Below are 23,314 nucleotides of genomic sequence, written 5' to 3' on the forward strand. Positions count from 1 at the left end.
TTGTATGTAGAAGTTGAGGTCCGAAAATTGTAAAATTGCCCCCCCCCCCCCCCCCCCCCCCTTTTTGGGGAAAAGTGCACCCTTTAACCACTCTTACACCTCTCTTAAAAACCCAACATTTCAGTCCACATGGCAACCCCCCATTTGGCTATTCCTTAATCACCTTGATTAGGCTTGGGCAAATTAAAGGGCCCAAGAAGACCCCATTCACTTCCTAATGACTAGTTAAACTGATCTGATCGAACTTGAAGTCACATAGTCAGATCAAGAAGAGACTTGCACTTGGTCCATGGAATCACTGTTTTTTTCCTCATTTACGAGGCACATCTGTTGATCCCCTCCCACAGAACAAGGTCTTCTCCCGATTTAAACTAATTAATGTAACTAATCGTATCTAGTTGTTTCTCAGGAATCCTCCGATCCAGCCTATGGGTTGACCACTGTATTGGTGGGATTCCTTTATAAAGATTTGGTTGTGTTTTTGCCCGAGTATCGAGGAAAAAAGTTCCCACGCCCCCTAGTCGATGATTCATGCAAAAATTAAGGTAGGCATACCACGTACACACCCAATATGAAATTACCATTTATAACAGATTCGAGTGGCTTTAAAACAATCCTTCAATAGATGTGAGATCCCTCTGCCCCCTCCACGCACCGGACTCCCGGTAGCTGACAGCAGCGGAAGCATCCCCCTCATGCGCGGGGTAGGGTTTCTCACTCGGGGCCTCGCCCACGAATGTCCGGGCACGAGACTAGGCTGGTGGTCACTCCGAAAATCGAAACCGGGAAAATTTTGCATGCCCGAAAAGCGGGGACAATTCCACCTTTTTGAATTTTTCTTAAAACGAGTTTTTGTAACGAGGTCAATTCTAAACTATTGTTCACCTGAATAAATCAGATAGAAGGAAACTATCACTGATATAATTTGATCATCTGAGTGATTTCAATGCTTTTTTCCTGATCAAGATTAGGCACAGCCCCGTTGATCCACTCAATAGAGAATTTTATTAAGGAATTAATTATCTACTCGAATCCTAGCGTAATCCTAAGATTTTTCAGTTTGATTATTAAAACTCCACTGATTCCAGCCTAACCCCATCCGGCGGCCCATGGGTTAGCCTCCACCCTGCCACCACTGGAATCGGTAGATCCGAACAAGTACTCACCCACCCATAATTGAAATGCCTTTCTTAACTTTAGCTTTAGAAAACAGATATGCACACACTCCTCTTTTATAAAAACAATCCATTGACAAACAATTTACTGGTTACACATGTCATACTTCAAAATTTCCATTGTCTTTGTTTCTCACAAAACAGTATCACTCTGGACTCTCCGTTTTTTGAGACTAGCGAGTCAACAACGAGATCCAGTGTGATAGATTACAATAACATTGGTCTGTCATACAATATCTTCCTCGACATACGTATGGGTGTCCTCGGCACCACGAGCCCGTGCATCGCCTGGTCAGAACCCTCCAGGATCCTCCTTATGTGTCCTAGCACTTCACTCAGGGACCGCTTCGTCGGCCCTCGTCCATCGTACCGGAAGCGCACCATTTTAACCATACCGAGGCTGGTCAAGACCTCGGTAGGCTTTGCCGCATGAGCTGTTCCTCGAACACTCCTCGCCAGCTGTTGCAACCGAACTTTCCTTAGATAAACATATATGCCAAATGCTCCCTCTAGCATTCTGGCGTAAGACAGTTAAGAAAACAGGGTTTCTATGCAAGTTTTGTTTTGATTTTTGTTTGAAAACCATGAATAATCTTAAATCCGTATCCCAATACTTCTAGATCCACGTCTGAATTCCAAAAAGAATTCCTCAAATTCTGTTAACTTGATCCTCAGATCAAAATCAAAAGTCTTAACTAGTTTTAGATTCGGTGGGTGTTTTAAGTGCATTTTTCCTGAACTGATCACATCGTCATTGACGAAGGGATTAGGTCTTGGTGGTCAAAAGTCTGAATCAGAGTTTGGGTGGGTCTGGAAAGGTTCTTCCTAAACTATCTTTCTTGAAAGGTACTATTTCAATTTCTCTTTTTCTAAGTTTCGTTCCACGAATATTTGCTTACAGATTTCTAAAACATGGATTTGTTAAAAGGAATAAAATAATCATTTATCTCGATCTCCGACTTTGATAGTTTAATTGAATTTTCTCATTACCATCTTAGTGAATATGAAATGGTAGAATTTCCTCTCACATATTATCTACCTATTCATTTTTCTAATTTTTACGAAAATTAACAGAAGATTAAAGAGAACCCTTATTTAATTATAAAGATTCTATATGCATCTAATTATGCATAAAATCCAATTCTGATGAAAGTCACACTTTTATTATCATAAAAAAATCATTTATGGTGAAAATCACTCTTTTAATAAAAAATATCTTTTATGCACCCATTTATGCATAAAAAACCATTTATGATGAAAATCACACTTTTAATATAAAAAAAAATCTTTTATGCATAAAAACCATTTATGATGAAAATCACACTTTTAATATAAAAAAATATCTTTTATGCATACTTCTATGCATGAAAATCAAATATGATAAAAGTAACACTTTTATAATAAAAATTAATCTTTTATGCATACTTCTATGCATGAAAATCAAATATGATAAAAGTAACACTTTTATAATTAAAAAAAAATCTTTTATGCATACTTTTATGCATGAAAATCAAATATGATAGAAGTAACACTTTTATAAATAAAAAAATAATCTTTTATGCATAAAAATCAAATATGATAAAAGTAACACTTTTATAATAAAAATTAATCTTTTATGCATACTTCTATGCATGAAAATCAAATATGATAAAAGTAACACTTTTATAATAAAAAAAATCTTTTATGCATACTTCTATGCATGAAAATCAATTATGATAAAAGTAACACTTTTATAATAAAAAAATCTTTCATGCATACTTTTTTGCATGAAAATCAAATATGATAGAAGTAATACTTTTATAATAAAAAAATAATCTTTTATGCACTTTTATAAATAAAAAAATAATCTTTTATGCATACTTTTATGCATAAAAATCAAATATGATAAAAGTAACACTTTTATAATAAAAATTAATCTTTTATGCATACTTCTATGCATGAAAATCAAATATGATAAAAGTAACACTTTTATAATAAAAAAAATCTTTTATGCATACTTCTATGCATGAAAATCAAATATGATAAAAGTAACACTTTTATAATAAAAAAAAATCTTTTATGCATACTTCTATGCATGAAAATCAATTATGATAAAAGTAACACTTTTATAATAAAAAAATCTTTTATGCATGAAAATTAAATATGATAGAAGTAACACTTTTATAATAAAAAAATAATCTTTTATGCATAAAAATCAATTATAATGAAAGTAATACTTTTATAATAATACTAATTTTCTTTTATACAAATAATTAAAATGCATCTTCTATGCATGAAAATGATACTTTAGAATATAGAAACCATAAGGATTACTCTTTTAGAATAATAAAAGATGAAATTTATTTCACTAATTTTCAAAAATTTTGCTATAATCTCCTTTGTATGGCTCACCATTTTTCAATTTTTAAGTCTCTAAAAATAAAAGTGCACCAAGAGTATTGAAATTATTCTAAAGTAAACATTTTTCTACTTATTTAAGATAACATTATAAAAACTTGACTTTAATCATTAATCATTCACCTAGGATAGAGAATGGTTGGATTTACTAGAGAAGAGAGGGGAATGCCTTTTGCAATGAGGCATAACATCACTTACAATTTTGGCGTAGACAAAAAACATAAAAAACCATAAAAACCGTGGAAAAGAGAAGAATCACCAACTTACTAATGAATTTGAGAGCTTTCCTTTGGCTTGATGGTTTGAGGGTTCAACTCTTGTTTGAGACAAGAGTGGCCACCAATCTTCTAGAAGAAGGAAGGTAAAAAACTATTGAATTACGAATACAATTCACTGTTTTTGGCACTTGGGAGAGACAGGGTAACAATGCAAAACACTATTAAGTTTCAACAAAGGGGAGGGCTTCTATTTATAGAAAAAAGTGAGCTTCTAACCAAGCCAACTGATTCTAGAATTTTCTAGATCAGTTTGGTCAAATTTTGACCATTTTAGGTCACTTTTGCTCACTTTTTGGATCTAGTTGAAACAGGAGAGGAGAGATAAAAATATCCCATTATTTGGGAGTTTAAAACTCACTCAAGCATGTGAAATAGGCGCCTCCTTCATGAGGGGAATTCCCCCATGCAGAGGTGTCAAAAATGCATCATTTCATCTAAATATCTCTCTTTTTTAACAAATTCCTACAGGGTTTGCATCCATCTCCTTTGATGCATGTTGAGATCCCTTTGGGTGAAGATCCACTTCAATCTTTGATGATCTGTCATCAAGGTGAACCTTTGTCCCAAAAGATAATGTCTCCACAACTTCAGAGCATATACTACTGAGAGTAACTTCAAGTCATGGACGGCATAATTCCTCTCATGTGTTCTGAGTTTTCTGGATTCATAGGCCACTGCATGACCTTCGTGCATCAGAGCACTACCTAAGGAAAACCCATTGGCATCAGTAACTACCTCAAAGGGTTTGGTAAAATCTCACAATTTAAGACCAGGGTTGGTTACTAAGGCTATCTTTAGCTTGTCAAAGGCACTTTGACACATTGTAGTCCACTGAAAAGTGTACTCTTCTTGAGAAGGTTAGTTAAGGGGGATGCTATCTGAGCATACCTAGGTATAAAGATCCTATACCATCTGGTTAACCCTAGGAATCCTGTGACTTCCTTTATTGACTTGGGTTCTGGCCATTCTACGACTCCTTGGATCTTTGTGGGGTCAGGAGAAATCCCATCCTTTGACACTGTGAATCCCAAGTATTCCACATGGTCAACAGAGAAAGAACATTTGCTCTTCTTTGTAAAGAGTTGGTGTTTCCTTAGGATTTCCAGGACCTTGCGCACATGATCTTCATGATATCATCAAAGAAGACAAGAACAAAATCATCCAAGTATTCTCTGAGAATATCTTGCATAAGACGATTGAATGTCGCTGGGGCATTAGTAAATCCAAATGGCATGACTGTGAACTCATAATATCCATAGCGAGTATTGAATGCTGTCTTTGGGATGTCCTGCTCCTTGATTCTGATTTGGTAGTACCCGGATTTGAGATCTATCTTTGTGAACATTTCACTTAACCGATCCAAAAGTCCATCAATCCTAGGAATAGGATACTTATTCTTAATTGTTAATTGATTCAGTCCTCTATAGTCAATACAGAGTCTTAATGTTCCATCTTTCTTCTTTTGAAAGAGAACGGGTGCACCACAAGGTGAGACATTGGGTCTGACGAATCCCTGTTCTAACAGTTATCTTAACAGTTATCTTAACTGTTCCTTAAGTTCTATGGCTTCAGGGACTGGCATTTTGTATGCACGCTGGGCTACTGGTGAGCTCCACGGGGGTTAATTGGATCTCATGATCTACTTCACGAGATGGAGGCATCTCAGTCAGCTCTTCAAGAAACACATCTGCATACTCACTTAACCACTCTGGTTCTTTAGCCTTGCATTTTATATCTACTGGATTCAATTTAACGACATACACATCTTGCCTCTTTCTGAGCCCTTTTAATAATTTGGAAGCCTTGACTAATTGTAGCACTGGGGATCTGGAAATTCCAATTCCTTGAACTTTACTCCTGTCGTGAAGGTCAAGGAAAGAGATGGTTCCTTTGTGACAATGAATGTCAGCCCGATTCTTTTGGAGCCAATGCATTCCAAGGATTCCATCATATATTCTCAAGGGTAGGACTCTGAACTAGCACTCTGTTACGTTCAAATCTAGGCTAAACTGAATAAGGTCAGTCTCAAGGTGAGTGAAAAGAATCTTCCCACTGGCTAATTCCACTTGCATTGGTTTCCCTGATTTTTGATTTAGAACTAATTTACGCAGACATCTTGGGGAAATAAAAGAATGAGTACTGCTTGAATCAATCAAAGGCTTGAATTTCTTACCCTGGTACTCTGCTGGAGTCTGGAGGATTGAGAATTGATGATTATTCCCTGGTACTCTGCTGGAGTCTGGAGGATTGAGAATTGATGATTATTCCCCTGATGCTCTATTGCTGCATAGATCTGTCCTTTCTCTTCCTCTACTTCCTCAGCTATGGTGACTGCTCTAGCTGCTGCAGTCTGAGGTGGAACTCTCTCTCTTTGGTTATTCTAATTCTGGGAGGGAGTTCGGAGACTGCTTTGCATGGAGGCTGCAGGCTGAGCTGGCACTCTTCTTGGGTTACCCTGATTTTGGCGCGGGGGACCCTGATGGACTGATATGAAGTAGTTGGTCTCTAAACTCTGGGACCCTGGCTTCCTTGTTCCACCGAAGGAGATGGGCAATCCTTGAGCTGGTGCCCAAATCCCTGACATTTGAAGCATTTGTTCTTGCTTCGAAGCTCTTCCCTTTGCATTTTGGAGAGAGCCGGAGTTCCTGAGAATGTACTTCGGGGGAAAGGCCTTCATTTCTGAAGCTTTCGGTCTCCACATTTTGGTTAGGACCTTGGTGTCTCTTTGGAGGAGAAAAGTTGGAAGAACTTCCCGGTGTCTGAAATCTTTTAAAGGATGAGGGAGCTGGCTTTGGCGAGACTTTCACGATGAAGGCTTTGGCAAAGTCCTTCACCATTCTGACAGCTTCTGCCATGGACACTGGCTTGGCATTCTTGACCACTATGTCCAAGGGTTCGTTCATTCCCCAAATGAACCTGGCCATGAGTTGCTCTTCATCTAGAGGTGGTGAATATTTGAGTAGAAGAGCGAAGGCCTGGTGATATTCCTCGATGGTTTTGCTCCCCTGCTTTAGCTCTAAGAATTCGTTCATTTTGGTTTCCAAAAACCCAGGGGGACGAAATCTCTTCCTCAACTAGGTTTTAAGGTCGTTCCAGGACTGAGTATTCTTGTCTAGATGGTTGGTGTCACAATGGTTCCTCCATGCCACCCTGGCTGTTCCCACTATTTTTAGCTTGGCAAGAGCCATTTTGCTTCGTTCATTGTAGCGTGTGACGTCAAAATATTCTTCCATAGCTTCCACCCATTTCTCCACAGCCTCACCGAGGTTCTCCCCTTCTCCTTTGAAGGGTCCTAGTGGCTGAGTTCTATGAAGAGCCTTGCAAACGTCAGGGTCAAGCTCATCCCTCATCTTCAGAGAGAGGGTCTGGTTGACGGCCACGGTTTCCTCGTCTCATGATTCTGTCAAAAATGACATGTTATTAAATTTTTATTTTGATATCATCCACGAGATCCTAAGACTTAAGGGATTCGAAAAACAATTTCTTAAACAAGATAAACGATCTTATTGGAGATCTATGACATATGTCCGGTAATAGATTTTTCTTTATCAGTTCGTCCATAAACAATCACTTATACAATAGGGACTTTTTCTCCAGAAAATATTTCTTTATTTATATAAAAGTTACAATATGTACATAGAGCAGCTCAGCAGCTCCAGAAATCAAAATCTCCTTGGGAGACGCATAAGACAGCGGTACTGGGCCATAGCCATGCCCTGATACAAAAGTTCTCTTACTACCACCAAGGGAGCTATTATCTTCTCCTTAGGAATAAAGCGACTAAGGAGTATGTAGATTTGGCATGAAAGTCTAAAATTTTGAGGCGTTGAATGATATAGAATGACACCATGTACCACTTTCAGCTTCATTAGAATCATGGCCAATGAGAGGTTCTGCCTCAGCATTGCACGCTAGTCGTAAGAGGCATGGACATACTGCCCTGTAAACCACTTATGCTGTCATCTCTCCACTGGGTCAAGAAAATATAAATCCTCGAAATGGCGTACGAGTCTAACTCGGCTTGTTCAAGTTGCATCGTGAGAGAGATGAGATGCTCGAAGATGAACACAGTCATGTCGTGAGACTGGATGAGGTCGAGAACACCAGATAAGTATAGAACTTCGATCTAAAAAAAACAATTTCTTTGATTAAAAATTCTTTATTAATGAGACTTGCGGAATGAAAATACATTATGAAAAATGCTTTTTCTGAGTTTTTTATTATCAATTTGTGACAAGAATTCGTTTATCCTTATTAGCTTTCAACAAAGCTCTGCTGCTAGTTGTGAGGTCCCTGCCCCCTCCGTGGTGTCCTGCCGGTGCGACAGAAGCGGCGTCGACCTCCCGCGCGGGGCGAGGATCCACACTCGGGGCCTTGCCTGCTGTGGATATCCGGGACGAGAGGCTAGCCCGAGCGTTCCTAACCAGGCCCGGAAGACTCCCCTCGCCTGGAAGGCACGAGTGATTCTGCCATGGGAAAAATCTTCTAACGGGAAATTTCTCTAAACGAGTCAAAGTCTTATCTAGTTAAACTGATTTGACCAAACCTGAAATCACATAGTCAGATCAAGAAGAGACTTGCACTTGGTCCATGGAATCACCGCTTTTTTTCCTCATTTTCGAGGTACCGTTGATCCCCTCCCACAGAACAAGGTCTTCTCAGGATTTAAACTAATTAATGTAACTAATCGTATCTAGTTGTTTCTCAGGAATCCTCCGATCTAGCCTAACCCCATCTTGCCCATGGGTTAGCCAACCACCCGACTACTATATTGGTGGGATTCTTTTATAAAGATTTGGTTGTGTTTTTGCTCGGGTACCGAGGAAAAGAGTTCTGAGGCTCCCTAGCCGGCGATTCATGCAAAAATTAAGGTAGGCATACCACGTACACACCCAATATGAAATTACCATTTATAACAGTTTTGACTGGCTTTAAAACAATGCTTCAATAGAAATCATAATATTTTTTATCATCATTTTCCAAAATTTCTGAGTCCATTGTATTACAATAATATCCTCAGTACTCTCCGTTGAAGACCAGCTGGCCAACCAACGAGATCTAGTATCAAAATTTGGTTCCCAAAAATCTTTCCTTTTAGTCCATCCAAAATCTTCCTCGATGTACGCATGGGTGTCCTAGCAACCGTGAGCCCGTGCATTGCCTAGTCAAAACCCTCTAGAATCCTCCTTAGGTATCCTAGCACTTCACTCAAGGACTGCTTCGTTGGTCCTCTCCCATCGTACCGGAAGCGCACCATTTTAACTGTACCGAGGTTGGTTAAGACCTCGATAGGCTTTGCTGTGAGCAGCGTCCCTTGACGACTCCCTGCCCCAGCTGTTCCAACGAACCTCCTCTTAGAAAAACATAAGCCAAATGCTTCCTCTTGCATTCTGGCATAAAACAGTCCTTTGAATAAAAAAAAAAAGTTCCAATGCAAGTAAAATTCCAATTTGAGATTGGTTCCAAAAACCCTTTTTTCATAATTCCCAGTTTCATAATGAGGATCCTTGATCTCTCATCAGGGTAATCTACCCATCATTCAGTCTGATTGTCCAACTAGATTCTTGGTGGGTTCGGTGTTAGGAAAAACTAGTTTAGTTCCGGTAGTCTATTCTTTGTGATTAGAAACTCGAATTGGTCACAAAATTTTTACTAGATCTAGAGATGGAAAAGTAGGTTTACTGTCCGTCCCTCTCGTAGTCTATCCAAATTCATTCGGTTTAGTTCTACAAGGATTCCCTTCAGATAAACATCTAGTTTTGGGTAAATATCCATTTAGTGATTTTAGTAAGTAAAATATCCAAAGACATCCCTTCTATCACGTAATTTCTCAACCTTAGTTTTTTGGTGAAAATTCATCCTTTTGACACTAAAATTTAATTCAAATCCATCTTTTCTTAATTATCATAAAAGTTCTTCTTTTTAACTAAATATCATACCTATTTTTTTTGAATAAACTTGAAATCCCTCTTTTTCTCATTTTAATGAGTGCAATCCAATTATCATGGGAATTCCTCTTTTACCATAAAATAAATCTATTTAAAATTCTTCTTAAAAATTACATAAAAATATCCATTACGCTAAAAATTCCACTTTTCTCATTTAAATATTTGAATTCCAATATGGTGGGAATTCCTCTTTCATCATTTAAACTTATCTATGCAGAAAGATAAATTTAACTAAATTTTCTCTCAAAATTTAAATAAAAATCTCCATTAATTCCTTTACACTAGGAATTACACTTTCCTCATTTAAATATTTGAATTCCAATATGGTGGGAATATCTCTTTCATCATTTAAACTTATCTATGCAAAAAGAAAAATTTAACTAAATTTTCTCTTAAAATTTAAATAAAAATCTCCATTAATTCCTTTACAATAGGAATTACACTTTCCTCATTTAAATATTTGAATTCCAATATGGTGGGAATTCCTCTTTCATCATTTAAACTTATCTATACAAAAAGATAAATTTAACTAAAATCCTTCTTTAATTTTTAAATAAAATATACATTATTTTAGCATCCCAATTTTTCTCTTACTTCATTGGAATACATGGATTTCCATTGTCATGGGGATTACTCTTTTAACATAAAAATGGATGACTAGAAATTCCTCTTTTTCCTAATTAACTATTTATGCATAAATATAAAAATCAAATTTTTCATGATTATAATGAGAATCATTAAATTAATCTAGGATGATTAATCCTAGAATATGGTAGGAAGTCCTCTTTTCATATTATGAATAAAAATGATTTATGTGTAATGTTTCAAGAAATTTTACCATAGCTCCGCTATTATTGATAAATTCTCAATAATTTTGAAAACATAAATTTTAGTAATATCATATGATAGAATAACGATTAATTGGATCAATTTCCAATTATGGACTTGTTTCCTATTTTTCCATGAATTAAATAGCATAAAAGCATTAAAAAGCCACTTATTTGGCCTCAATTCGACAAGCATAGAAATTACTTTTAGATTAGAGAATTGCTTCATGAGAAGCTTCATTTGAATATAGAATAGGTCATAGGAATGACCATTCTTTGGGGGATAGAGAGAGAAATGCTTAAAAAAACATTATAATTTAAGCATAAATGAAAATTTATTTGTTTAAACACTACAAGTCATTAAAGAACTTCAGTTGTATTAAAAATCCATTCAATTGAATGCCTCTCAAGCTTGAGAGGGGTTGAGAAGTGAGAAACATTTGGAGATTTAAAAAAAAAGACCATAAACCACACTTTACCTCCTAGATTGCTTGATTCTTTAATCAAACTAGAGGCCCCCAACCAATCAATTGCTTTGGTATGTTGATGAAGACTCCAAGGAAGATTGAAGAGAGAGAGAAGCTCCAATCTCTTCAATTTGTAGAGGATAATAGAAAATAAGGTTATCTTAGAGAGTAATACCGGCATAATTTAGTTCACAGATGAGAGTACAAAATAATGAGGGTCTATTTATAGGTGAGGGAGGCCACTAACTGAGTCCAACTGAGTTCTAGAATTTTCTAGCTTCAATTAGCTCCCTTTTGATTTGGTTTGATCTAGGAGAGAGGAGAGATAAAAATATCCTTTTTTTAAAGTTTAAAACTCATCCACACATGTGAAATAGGCACCTCCTTGAAGGGCCCCCTTCTCCTTACCAATGTGTCAAAAATGAATGTTTACTCCAAAATATATCATTTTTTTTATTAATACTTCATAATTTTTAACTAATAAATCTAGTACTCAGTCAACTCTTCATCTTATGTGGGCATTTACTCATTTTTGGATATTTTCTTTTATTCTTTGGATTTATCTTATCCCAACACTTGGATTAATCATATTGGTCCATAGGAACCTTAATTGGGACCATAATCCAAAATTTTTAGAAAATCTTGACCCTTAGGCTAAGGTCTTCTAAATCATATTTAATTAATTCCAATTGCACCTTGGAAAATCTATTTTGATTTTTTGTTTCAAGAAAATATTTTTTTGATATTTGTAGAATTTATTTATCCAAAAATATCCCAATATTGATTTACCACTCTCTAAAATTTTTTTATCTCACTAGGCCAACAAGGAAAAATAATATTTTCTTGTATTCAGAAACATAGAATGATTACAAGGGATTGAAGTAGAGGCTTATTTGTTATTCAGACTGAGGAGGAATCTTACATGGGTTCTCTACTCTGCAGCATAACCGAAGGATATCTTCTATTACTGATTCACTCTTTCAGTCTGGCCATCTGTTTTTGGGGTGATAGGCTATACTGAGATCCAAGAAAGTTCCTACTGCTTCAAAGAATGCGGTCCAAAATTTCGATGTGAACATGGGATCTTTGTCACTTACTATCCTCCTGGGTAAGCTATGTAATCTGAAGATCTCTTTAAGAAAAACACTAGGGCAATATCCACTACAGTGTATGTTTCTTTCATTGGAATCAGATGGGCAACTTTGGTTAGTCTGTCAATTACCACAAAAATAGAGTTGTAACCTGATGGCACTGAAGATAATAGTCCATACTGATACATTCCCACTTCATCTATGTCTAGAGGCCGCAGTTTCCATGGCATCTTGACTCTCTCTGCCTTTACTCGCGCTGACTTTTTGAGTCTAGGCCAGAAGAAGCTTTTCTTCACAGACATATAGGTTTTTATAAACCCTAGATGTCCAACTATTAGGCTATCATGGGCTTCTCTCAAAATTCTTCCCTTTATTCCCTTATCATTGGGAATGTATAGCCGATTATTATAATACATGCATCCTTCATCCAATTTGTACCCAAGAACTCGACTCATTTCATGAGGAGTCTTGCTTTCTTGCATCAGAAGTGTAGCAATAGGAGCAAAGAATTTATCCTGCATGATTCTCACCGTTGCTTCACTACTGATTAATGGAGGCTTTTCTGCTGAGCGCATATGCCACCACATTTTCTTTCCCTGGCCGATACTTAATTTCAAAATTGAATTCTTGTAGGGTCTCCATCCATCTCCTTTGATGCATGTTGAGATCCCTTGGGGTGAAGATCCACTTCAGACTTTGATGATCTGTCATCAAGGTGAACCTCTGTCCCAAAAGATAATGTCTCCACAACTTCAGAGTATAAACTACTGAGAGTAACTCCAAGTCATGGATGGCATAATTTCTCTCATGTGTTCTTAGTTTTTTGGAATCATAGGCAACTGCATGACCTTCCTGCATAAGAGCACTACCTAAGGCAAACCCGCTGGCATTAGTAAACTACCTCAAAGGGTTTGGTAAAATCTGGCAATTTAAGGACAAGGTTGGTTACTAAGACTGTCTTCAGCTTATCAAAGGCACTCTGACACATTGCAGTTCACCACTGAAATAGGGTACTCTTCTTGTTGAGAAGGTTAGTTAAAGGGGATGCTATTTGAGCATACTTGGGTATAAAGATCCTATACCATCCGGTTAATCCTAGGAATCCTCTGGCTTCCTTTACCGTCTTGAGTTCCGGCCAATCTACGACTGCTTGGATCTTTGCGGGGTCAAATCCCATCCTTCGACACTATGTATCCCAAGTATTCCACCTGGTCAACAGAGAAAGAACACTTGCTCTTTTTGCAAAGATTTGGTGCTTCCTTAAGATTTCTAGGACCTTGCGCACATGATCCTCATCATCTGCAGCATTCTTTGAGTATACCAAGATATTATCAAAGAAGACAAGAACAAAATCATCCAAGTATTCTTTGAGAATATCCTGCATAAGACGATTAAACATCGCTGGGGCATTAGTTAATCCAAACGGCACGATGTGAACTCATAATGCCCATAGTGAGTATTGAATGCTGTCTTTGGGATGTCTTGTTTCTTGATTCTGATTTGGTAGTACCCGAATTTGAGATCTATCTTTGTGAACATTTGGGTACCACTTAACCGATCCAAAAGTTCATCAATCCTAGGGATAGGATACTTATTTTTAATTTGTTAACTGATTCAATCCTGTGTAGTCAATACAGAGTCTTAACGTTCCATCTTTCTTCTTTTGAAAGAGAACGGGCGCACCCCAAGGTGAGACAATGTGTTTGACAAATCCCTGCTCTAACAATTGTCCTAACTGCTCCTTAAGTTCTATGGCTTCAGGGATTGGCATTTTGTATTCACGCTGGGCTATTGGCTGAGCTCCGGGGGTTAACTCGATCTCATGATCTACTTCACGAGATGGAGGCATCTTAGTTAGCTCTTCAGGGAACACATTTGCATACTCACTTAACCACTCTAGTTCTTTAGCCTTGCATTTTATGTCTACTAGATTCATTTTAACGACATAAATTATTTGCCTCTTTCTGAGCCCTTTTAATAATTTAGAAACCTTGACTAATTGCAGCACTGGGGATCTGGAAATTCTAGTTCCTTGAACTTTATTCCCGTGAAGGTCAAGGAAAGAGATGGTTCCATTGTGACAATATATGTCAGCCTGATTCTTATGGAGCCAATCCATTCCATTGTGACAATATATGTCAGCCTGATTCTTATGGAGCCAATCCATTCCAAGGATTCCATCATAGACTCCCAAGGGTTGGACTCTGAACTAGCATTCTATACATTCCCATCTAGACTAAACTGAATAAGGTCTATCTCAAGGTGTGTGAAAAGAATCTTTCCACTGGCCAATTCCACTTGCATAGGTTTCCCTGATTTTTGATTTAGGACTAATTTACGCAAACATCCTATGGGGAAATAAAAGAATGAGTACTGCCTGAATCAATCAAAAGCTTGAATTACTTACCTTGGTACTTTGTTAGAGTCTGGAGGACTGAAAATTGACGGTTATTCCCCTGATGCTCAATTGCAGCATGGATCTGTCCTTTTTCTTCATCCACTTCCTCAGCTATAGTGACAGCTCTAGCTCTGCAGTCTGAGGTGGAACTCTCTCTCTTTGGTTTCCCCAATTCTGGGAGGGAGTTCGAAGACTACTTTGCATGAGGTTGTAGGCTGAGCTGGCACTCTTCTGGGGTTGCCCTGATTTTGGCGCGGGGGACCCTGATTGGACTGATATGGAGTATGTCTCTTAATTCTAGGACCGTGGCTTCCTTGGCCCACAGAAGGAGATGGGAAATCCTTGAGCTGGTTCCCAAACCCCTGATATCCAAAGCACCTGTTCTCACTTCAAAGCTCTTCCCTCTGCATTCTTGAAAGAGCTTGAGTTCCTCAGAAAGAACTTTGAGGAAAAGGTTTTCCTTCATTCTTGAAACTTCTTGACTCTAGATTTTGGTTGGGACCTTGGTGTCTCTTTGGAGGTGGAAGGTTGGAAGAACTTCCCGGAGGTCTGGAATCTCTTGAAGGATGAGGGAGTTGGCTTTGCCAGGACTTTAACGACGATGAAGGCTTTGGCAAAGTCCTTTGCAATTCTTACATCTTGTGCCATGGAAACTGGCTTGGCATTCTTGACCAGGGTGTCTAAAGGTTCGTTCATTCCCTGAATGAACCTAGCCACGAGTTTCTCTTCGTCTAGAGGTGGTGAGTACTTGAGGAGGAGAGCAAATGCCTGGTGATATTCTTCAGTGGTTTTGCTCCTTTGATTTAGCTCTAAGAATTCATTCATCTTGGTTTCTTAAAATCTGGGGGACAAAATCTCTTCCTTAGATAGGCTTTAAGATCATTCCAGAACTGGGTATTCCTATCTAGATGGTTGGTGTCGTAGTGGCTTCTCCATGCCACCTTGGCTGTTTCCACAATTTTCAGCCTAGCGAGAGCCATTTTGCTCTCTCGTTGTATTCGGTGACATCAAAATATTCCTCCATGGCTTCAACCCACTTCTCCACAGCCTCGCCCAAGTTCTCCCCTTCACCTTTGAAGGGTCTTGGCTGAGTTCTGTGAAGAGCCTTGCGAGCGTCGGGGTCAAGCTCTCCTTCATTAGTGAGAGGATCTGGCTGACGGCCATGGTTCCCTCGCCTCATGATTCTACCAAAAATGATACATTATTAAATTTTTATTTTGATTTCGTCCACAAGATCCTAAGACTTAAGAGGTTCAGAAAATAATTTCTTAAACAAGATAAACAATCTTATCGGATATATATGACATGTCTGAGTAACAAATTTTCTCATTAATTCGTCATATAATAAACAATCAGTTATACAAGAGGGATTTTTTTTTCCAAAAAACATTTCTCTATTTATATAAAGGTTGCAATATGTACATCGAGCATCTCGGCTCCAGAAAGTCAAAATCTCCCCGGGAGCCGCATAAGACTTGTGCTGCTGTCTCTCCCCTAGGTCAAGGAAATATAAATCCCTGAAATGGCCTGCGAGTCTGGCTCGACTTGTTCGAGTTGTAGCAGAAGAGATGAGATTCTCAAAGGCAAAGTGACTGGGTGAGGTCGAGAACACCAGATAAGTGTGGAACTTCCATCTATAAAACCAAATTCTTTGATTAAAAATCTTCATTAATGAAGCTTAAGGAATGAAAATACGATACATAAATGCTCTTTCGGAGTTTTTATTATAAGAATTCATTTTTCCTTATTAGCTTTCAATAAGGCTCTGATACCAGTTGTGAGACCCCCTCCCCCTCGGCGGTGCCCCCTCCGAGGGCACTGGGGCAGCGGAAGCAGCGTCAGCCTCTCGGGCAGGGCAGGGATCCACACTCGAAGCCTCGCCCACCACGGATGTCCGGACAAGAGACTAGCTCAGCGGTTCCTCCGAAACTGAGCCCGGAGAAACTTCCTTCGCCTGGAAGGCACGGGCGATTCCTCCAGGAAAATCATCTAATGGGAGAATTGATCTAACGAGTCAAAGTCTTAACTATCCAAACTGATCCGACCAAACCCGAAATTCACATGGTCAGATCAAAGAAGAGACTTGCACTTGGTCCGTAGAACCGCTTTTTTCCTCCTTTAACAAGGCACAGCAGCAGTTGATTCCCTCCCACAGAACAAGGGTCTTCCTAGGACTGAATCTAACTAATGTAACTAATCGTAACTTAATTGTATCGTAGGAATCCCCCGATCCAGCCTACCCCAACCGTCCCATGGGTTAGTCAACCACCCAACCACTGTATTGGTGGGATTCTTTTATAAAAAGTTTGGTTATGTTTTGCCCGGGTATGGAGGAAAAGAGGTCTTAGGCCACCTAGCAGGTGTTTCAAGCAAAATTTAAGGTAGGCATACCGCGTACACACCCAATATGAAATTGCCATTGTAATAGATTCGGCTCTCTTTAAAACAATCTTTCAATGAAAGTTATAGTATTACTGATCATAATCCTCCAAAATATTGAGTCCATTGTATTACAAAATATATCATCCAGACTCTCCGTAGTAGCAGAGCTGGTCAACCAACGAGATCCAATATCAAAATTCGATTCACAAAAGTCGTTCTTTTTAGCTTATTCGAATCTTCCTCGACGTATGCATGGGTGTCCTAGCAAGCACGAGCCCGTGCATCACCTGGTCAGAACCCTCTAGGATCCTACTTAGGTGTCCTAGCACTTCACTCAGGTACCGCTTCATCGGTCCTCGCCCATCGTATCGAAAGCCCACCATTTTAACCATACCGAGGTTGGTCAAGACCTCCGCAGGCTTTGCAACGAGCGACGTCCCTCGACGACTCCCTGCCAGCTGTTGCAACAAGGAGCCTCTTCTTAGTTAAACACATACCAAATGCTTCCTCTAGCATTCTGGCATAAAACAGTCCTTTAAAAGAAAATAGAGGTTCTTTGCAAGTAAAATTCTCGGTTTGAGATTGGTTCCACAAAACCCTTTTTTCTTAATCCATATTTTCTTAATGAGAATCATTGATCTCTCATCAGGGTAATCTACCCATCATTTGACTGAATGTTCAACTATTTTCGGGTCAAATTTTGAGACTGCTGGGTCAGGGGCCAAAATGGTTGATTTTGACTTTGGGCAGCGAAGTCCAAAGTCGAAGAGCTCGGTGTCAGCTTTTGAGCCCTAGAGCGCCTTTATTGGATATACGATTTAGGAGATACGGGCCTTTAAACAAGGGTGGTTTCTAGAGTCTTTTTTTTTGGGTCGACGGACCCCTTTTCACGTCGATTGACGGACTTCACGAGTTTTATATATTTTTTTCGCATGAAACCTTAGGTTTTCATGCCGTGAAACCGGACTTCACGGAATGTTAAATTTGTTTTTTTTTCCCTCGTGAAACCTTAGGTTTTCACGCCGTGAAATGTTCAATGTTTCACACGGTAAATTGGACTCCACGGAATATTAAATTCAATTTTTTTTCACGTCTCAACTTTCACTAAACCAGATAGAAGGGAAACTATTACAGAATTAACTTGAAGAGATCAACGCTTTTTTCCTAATTGAATCAGGCACAGCTGTTGATCTATTCATTAGAGAAGTCTTCAGGCTTTTATTTAACTACTCAAGCTCTAAACGTATTCCTATTAATCAATTTTATTATTAAAACTCTATTGATTCCAGCCTAACCCCATCCGGCCCATGGGTTAGCCACCGCCCAACCACTGGAATTGGTAGAACTAGACAAGTACTCACCCACCCATAATTGAATGCCTTTCTTAACTTTTGCTTTAGAATACAGATACGCACACACTCCTCTTTAAACTTTAACTTATAAAACAATCCATTGACAAACAATTATTGGTTACAGATGTCATAGCTCAAAAATTCCATCCACCAATCCTTGTTTCTCACAAAAAAACAGTATCACTCTGGACTCTCCATTGAGACCAGCTGGTCAGCAATGGGATCTAGTAAAGAGAATACAATAAACATTGGTCCATCATATAATATATATCTTCCACAACATACGCATGGGTGTCCTAAGCACCGCGAGCCCGTGCATCGCTTCGTCAAAACCCTTCAAGATCCTCCTTAGGTGTCCTGGCACTTCACTCAGGGACCACTTCGTTGGCCTTCGCCCATCGTACCAGAAGCACACCATTTTTCACCATACCAAGGCTGGTCAAGGTGTTTGCCGTGTGAGCCATCCTTTGAACACTCCCCGCCAGCTATTTTGCAACCGAACTTCCCTTAGAAAAACACATATACCAAATGCTCCCTCCAGCATTCTGGCGTAAGACAGTCCTTTAAGAAAATAGGGTTTCTATGCAAGTTTTCATTTTTTATTTTCTTTTGAATATAATGAGTATATCTTAAATCTGTATCCCAATACTTCTAGATTGCAGGTCTGAATTCCAACAAAATTTCATGAATTCTGTAAGCTTGATCCTCAAATCCGAATCAAAAGGGTCTTAACTTGATTTCAGATTTGGTGGGTGATTTGAGTGAATTTTCGTGAACTGGTCATATCATCTTTTCTTGAAATTGACGGAGTTATGTCTTGGTCATAGTCTGATTCAGGGTTTGAGTCTGGAAAGGTTCTCCCTGAACTATCTTTCTCGAAGGGTAATATTTCAATTACTACTTTACTACTGAATTTCATTCATTGAGTATCTGCTTAACTGAATTCAAAACTAAACACGAATTCCTATGAGGAATAAATTAATCATTTATCTAAAATTCTAACTTCGATAGTTTTTCTGAGTTTTCTCATTACCATCCTAGAGAATATGAAACGGTAGAATTTTCTCTCATCACAGAGTATTTACTTATTCATTTACAAATATTCATGGGATTTAAACATAGGATTAAAGAGAACTCTTATTTTGATATTAAAATTTTGTATGCATCTATTTATGCATAAAATCCAGCTTCTATGGAAATAACACTCTTGTATAAAAGAAAATCCTTTTATGCACCTATTTATGCATACAAATCAATTTTGATGAGATTAACACTTTTATAATTAAAAAAAATTCTTTTATGCATCTATTTATGCATAAAAATCAATTTTGATGAAAGTAACACTTTTATAATAAAAAATTCTTTTATGCATCTATTTATGCATAAGAATCAATTTTGATGAAAGTAGCACTTTTATAATAAAAAAATTCTTTTATGCATCTATTTATGCATAAAATTCAATTTTGATGAAAGTATCACTTTTATAATAAAAATTTTTTTATGCATCTATTTATGCATAAAAATCAATTTTAATGAAAGTAACACTTTTATAATAAAAAATTCTTTTATGCATCTATTTATGCATAAAAATCAATTTTGATGAAAGTAACACTTTTATAATAAAAAAAATTCTTTTATGCATAAAAATCAATTTTGATGAAAGTAACACTTTTATTAAAAAAAAATCTTTTATGCATAAAAATCAATTTTGATGAAAGTAACACTTTTAGAATAAAAAAACATTCTCCAATATGTATCTTTTTATGCATAGAAATTAATTCTAATGGAAATAATACTTTTATAATAAAAATATTGTTAATATGCATTTTTCTATGCATAGAATGAAAATAACACTTTTAGAATACACAAACGGTGGGGATTACTCTTTTTGAATAATAAAAGATAAAACTTATTTCACACAATTTAAGAAAATTTTTCCATAACCTTCTTTGTATGGCTTACCATTTTTTATTTTTTTTTCATTCTCAAGTTACTTAGAAATTATCCCAAATGGTTTAAAGCATTCTAAACTAATCAAATTCCACTTTTTAAAGAGAAACAGTATGAAAAGTTTAATTGTAAGAATTTGATTACATATCTAGGATAAAGAAAGGCTGAATTCAAGAATGAAGAGAGGGGGAAAGCCTTTCCAACAAGGCATAACATCATTTTTCATTTTAAAGAAAACAAAAATTAGAAAACCATTAAATGGAATAAAGAAAAAGTAGGATTTCTAGCTTACATGAATTCTTGTGAGCTTTCCTTTGGCTTGATGGTTTGAGGGATCTACTCTTGTTTGCAACAAGAGTGGCCACCAATTCTTTTGAAGAGGAAATGGTCAAAAACTAATGAATTTTCAATAAATTCACTGTTTTTTGGCTATGGGGGGAAGAGTAGAGTAACAGCGCATAAAACACTATTAAGCTTCTACAAAGGGGGGAGGCTTCTATTTATAGGAAAAAGTGAGCTTCTAACCAAGCAAACTGATTCTAGAAATTTTCAGATCAATTTGGTCAATTTTTGACCATTTTTGGGTCAGTTTAGTTCACTTTTTGGGTCAGTTTAGTTCACTTTTTGGATCCAGTTTTGAATTAGGAGAGAGGAGAGATGAAATATATAATTTTATTGATTTAAAACTCAAAAGCAATGATGGAAAAAAGGCGCCTACTTCATGAGGGGGAATCCCCACTCTGAGGTGTCAAAAATTCATTTTTTTAGTATTTCCTTTGGTCCTTTGGTTCTTAGTTCACTCTTCATCTTATGTGAGTATTTACTCATTTTTGGGAAGATTTTCTTTATTTCTTAAATTTACCTCCTCCCTACATTTGGATTAATCTTATTGGTCCATAGGAACCTTAATTTAAAAATTTTCAGAAAATCTGGACCCTTAGGATAAGGCCTTTTGTACAGATTATAATTTATTTCTAATGCACCTTTTGAAATTCTTTTTGAACTTCTATTTTGGGAGAATTTATTTTAATAAGATGAGATATTTTTCCATCCAAAAATATTTAAAAACTAAATCACCTCTCTAGAAGATTTTCTCTCTCTAGGCCAAAGCAGGGAGAAACAAGATCTTTTATATTTCTAAAGAGGGATTTGATTACAGGGGAAGATACTGGACTTCTTGAGAGGCTGGGCTGGAATCTTACATTCTCTCCCACTTGAAAAACGCGAGATGTCCTCATCTCGCAAACTGGGGGTAATCCCGCAACAACAGTTCGGCTTCTTTCTCCCAGGTGGCATCTTCAAAAGGATAGAACTTCCATTTAACCAATAATTCTCTCGGAATTCTATTCTTGAGAACCTTCTCTCGAACATCAAGGATTTCTTCAGGTTGGAGTTCCATCTACCCTTGGGTTGAAGAAGTTAAGATTTCATTAATCATCAAGCACATGATTCGGGCTTGGTACATACTTTTTAAGTAGGTTGACATGAAATACATTATGTACTTTGAGATGAAGAGGAAGAAGAAGCTCGTAGGCTAAGTCATCTACTTTCTTTGTAATCAAATATGGCCCACAATATCTGGGGGATAACTTCTTATACTTCCCAAGAGCTAGAGAACTTCTTTTGGGGCGTACTTGAATGAATACCATATCTGCTTCTTCGAATTTTTGGTCTGTCCTCTTCTTATCTGCATACTGCTTTTGTCTATCCTGGGCAGCTTTTAAATCTTTGCGAATTGATTGCATCTACTGCTCCATGTCATCAAGCATCTGTCTGGACATCTTGACCCTAATCATGGGTCGGACCAAGTTAATGGAGTTAAGCAATCTTGTCCATACAGAGCTTTGAAAGGGCTCATCCCGATACTTCAGTGATAAGAAGCATTGTAGGCAAACTTGACTAGGTGCAGATAGCTTAGCCACTTCTTCGGTTCGAATTTGGGATCTCGATCACTTACTATTCTTCTGGGTAGGCCATGCAATCTGAAGATTTCCTTGACAAACACTCTGGCCACATCCACTGCAGTGTAGGTTTCTTTTACTGGAATCAGATGGGCAACTTTGGTTAGTCTATCAACTACCACGAAGATGGAGTTGTAACCTGATTGCACTAAAGGTAATCCAGTAATAAAATCCATGCTGATACATTCCCACTTCATTTGGGGGATGTCTAATGGATGTAACTTCCCAGGCATTTTTACTCTCTCAGCTTTGACTTTCTAACAGGTCAGACATTGACGTACATGATTAAGCACATCCTTTTTTAGTCCAGGCCAAAAGAAGCTTTTCTTCACAGACATGTAGGTTTTGATGAAACCTGGATGTCCTGCAAATAAGGCTGTCATGGGCTTCATTCAGAATTTGACCCTTAGTTCCCTCATAATTGGGAATGCATAGCCTGCGATTATAATACATAATTCCATCATCTAGGCTGTACCCTTGAACTCGGTTCAACTCCTGTGGAGTTTTGCTTTCGTGCATAAGTAGGGTAGTAATAGGGCCAAAGAATCTATCCTGCATGATCTTCTCTCTTGCTTCAATAGTCAAAGGATTTGACACTACAGTAATTGCAAGCAAGGAGGCTTTTCTACTGAGGGCATCTGCTACCACATTTTCTTTGCCTGGGCGGTACTTGATTTCAAAATCAAATTCCTACAGGGTCTGCATCCACCTTCTTTGGCTCATGTTGAGATCCTTCTAAGTGAAGATCCACTTTAAGCTCTAATGATCTGTCTCATCATCAAAGTGAATCTTTGACCCAGTAGGTAATGTCTCCACAACTTCAAGGCATATACTACTGAAAGTAGTTCTAGGTCGTGGACAGCATAATTCCTCTCATGCGTTCTGAGTTTTTGAGATTCATAGGCCAATGCATGACCTTCCTGCATGAGTGCACATCCCAGGGCAAAACCATTGGCATCAGTTACTACGTCAAAGGGTAGAGAGAAATCTGGCAACTTCAGAACGGGATTGGCTACCACCAAGGCAGGTCTTTAGCTTATCAAAAGCACTCTGGCACACCTGGCAGACCATTGAAATGGGATATTCTT

This window comes from Cibotium barometz, chromosome 63, assembly GCF_041138505.1.
Source record: "Cibotium barometz isolate CiBa-2024 chromosome 63, ASM4113850v1, whole genome shotgun sequence".
Taxonomy (NCBI): Eukaryota; Viridiplantae; Streptophyta; class Polypodiopsida; order Cyatheales; family Cibotiaceae; genus Cibotium; species Cibotium barometz.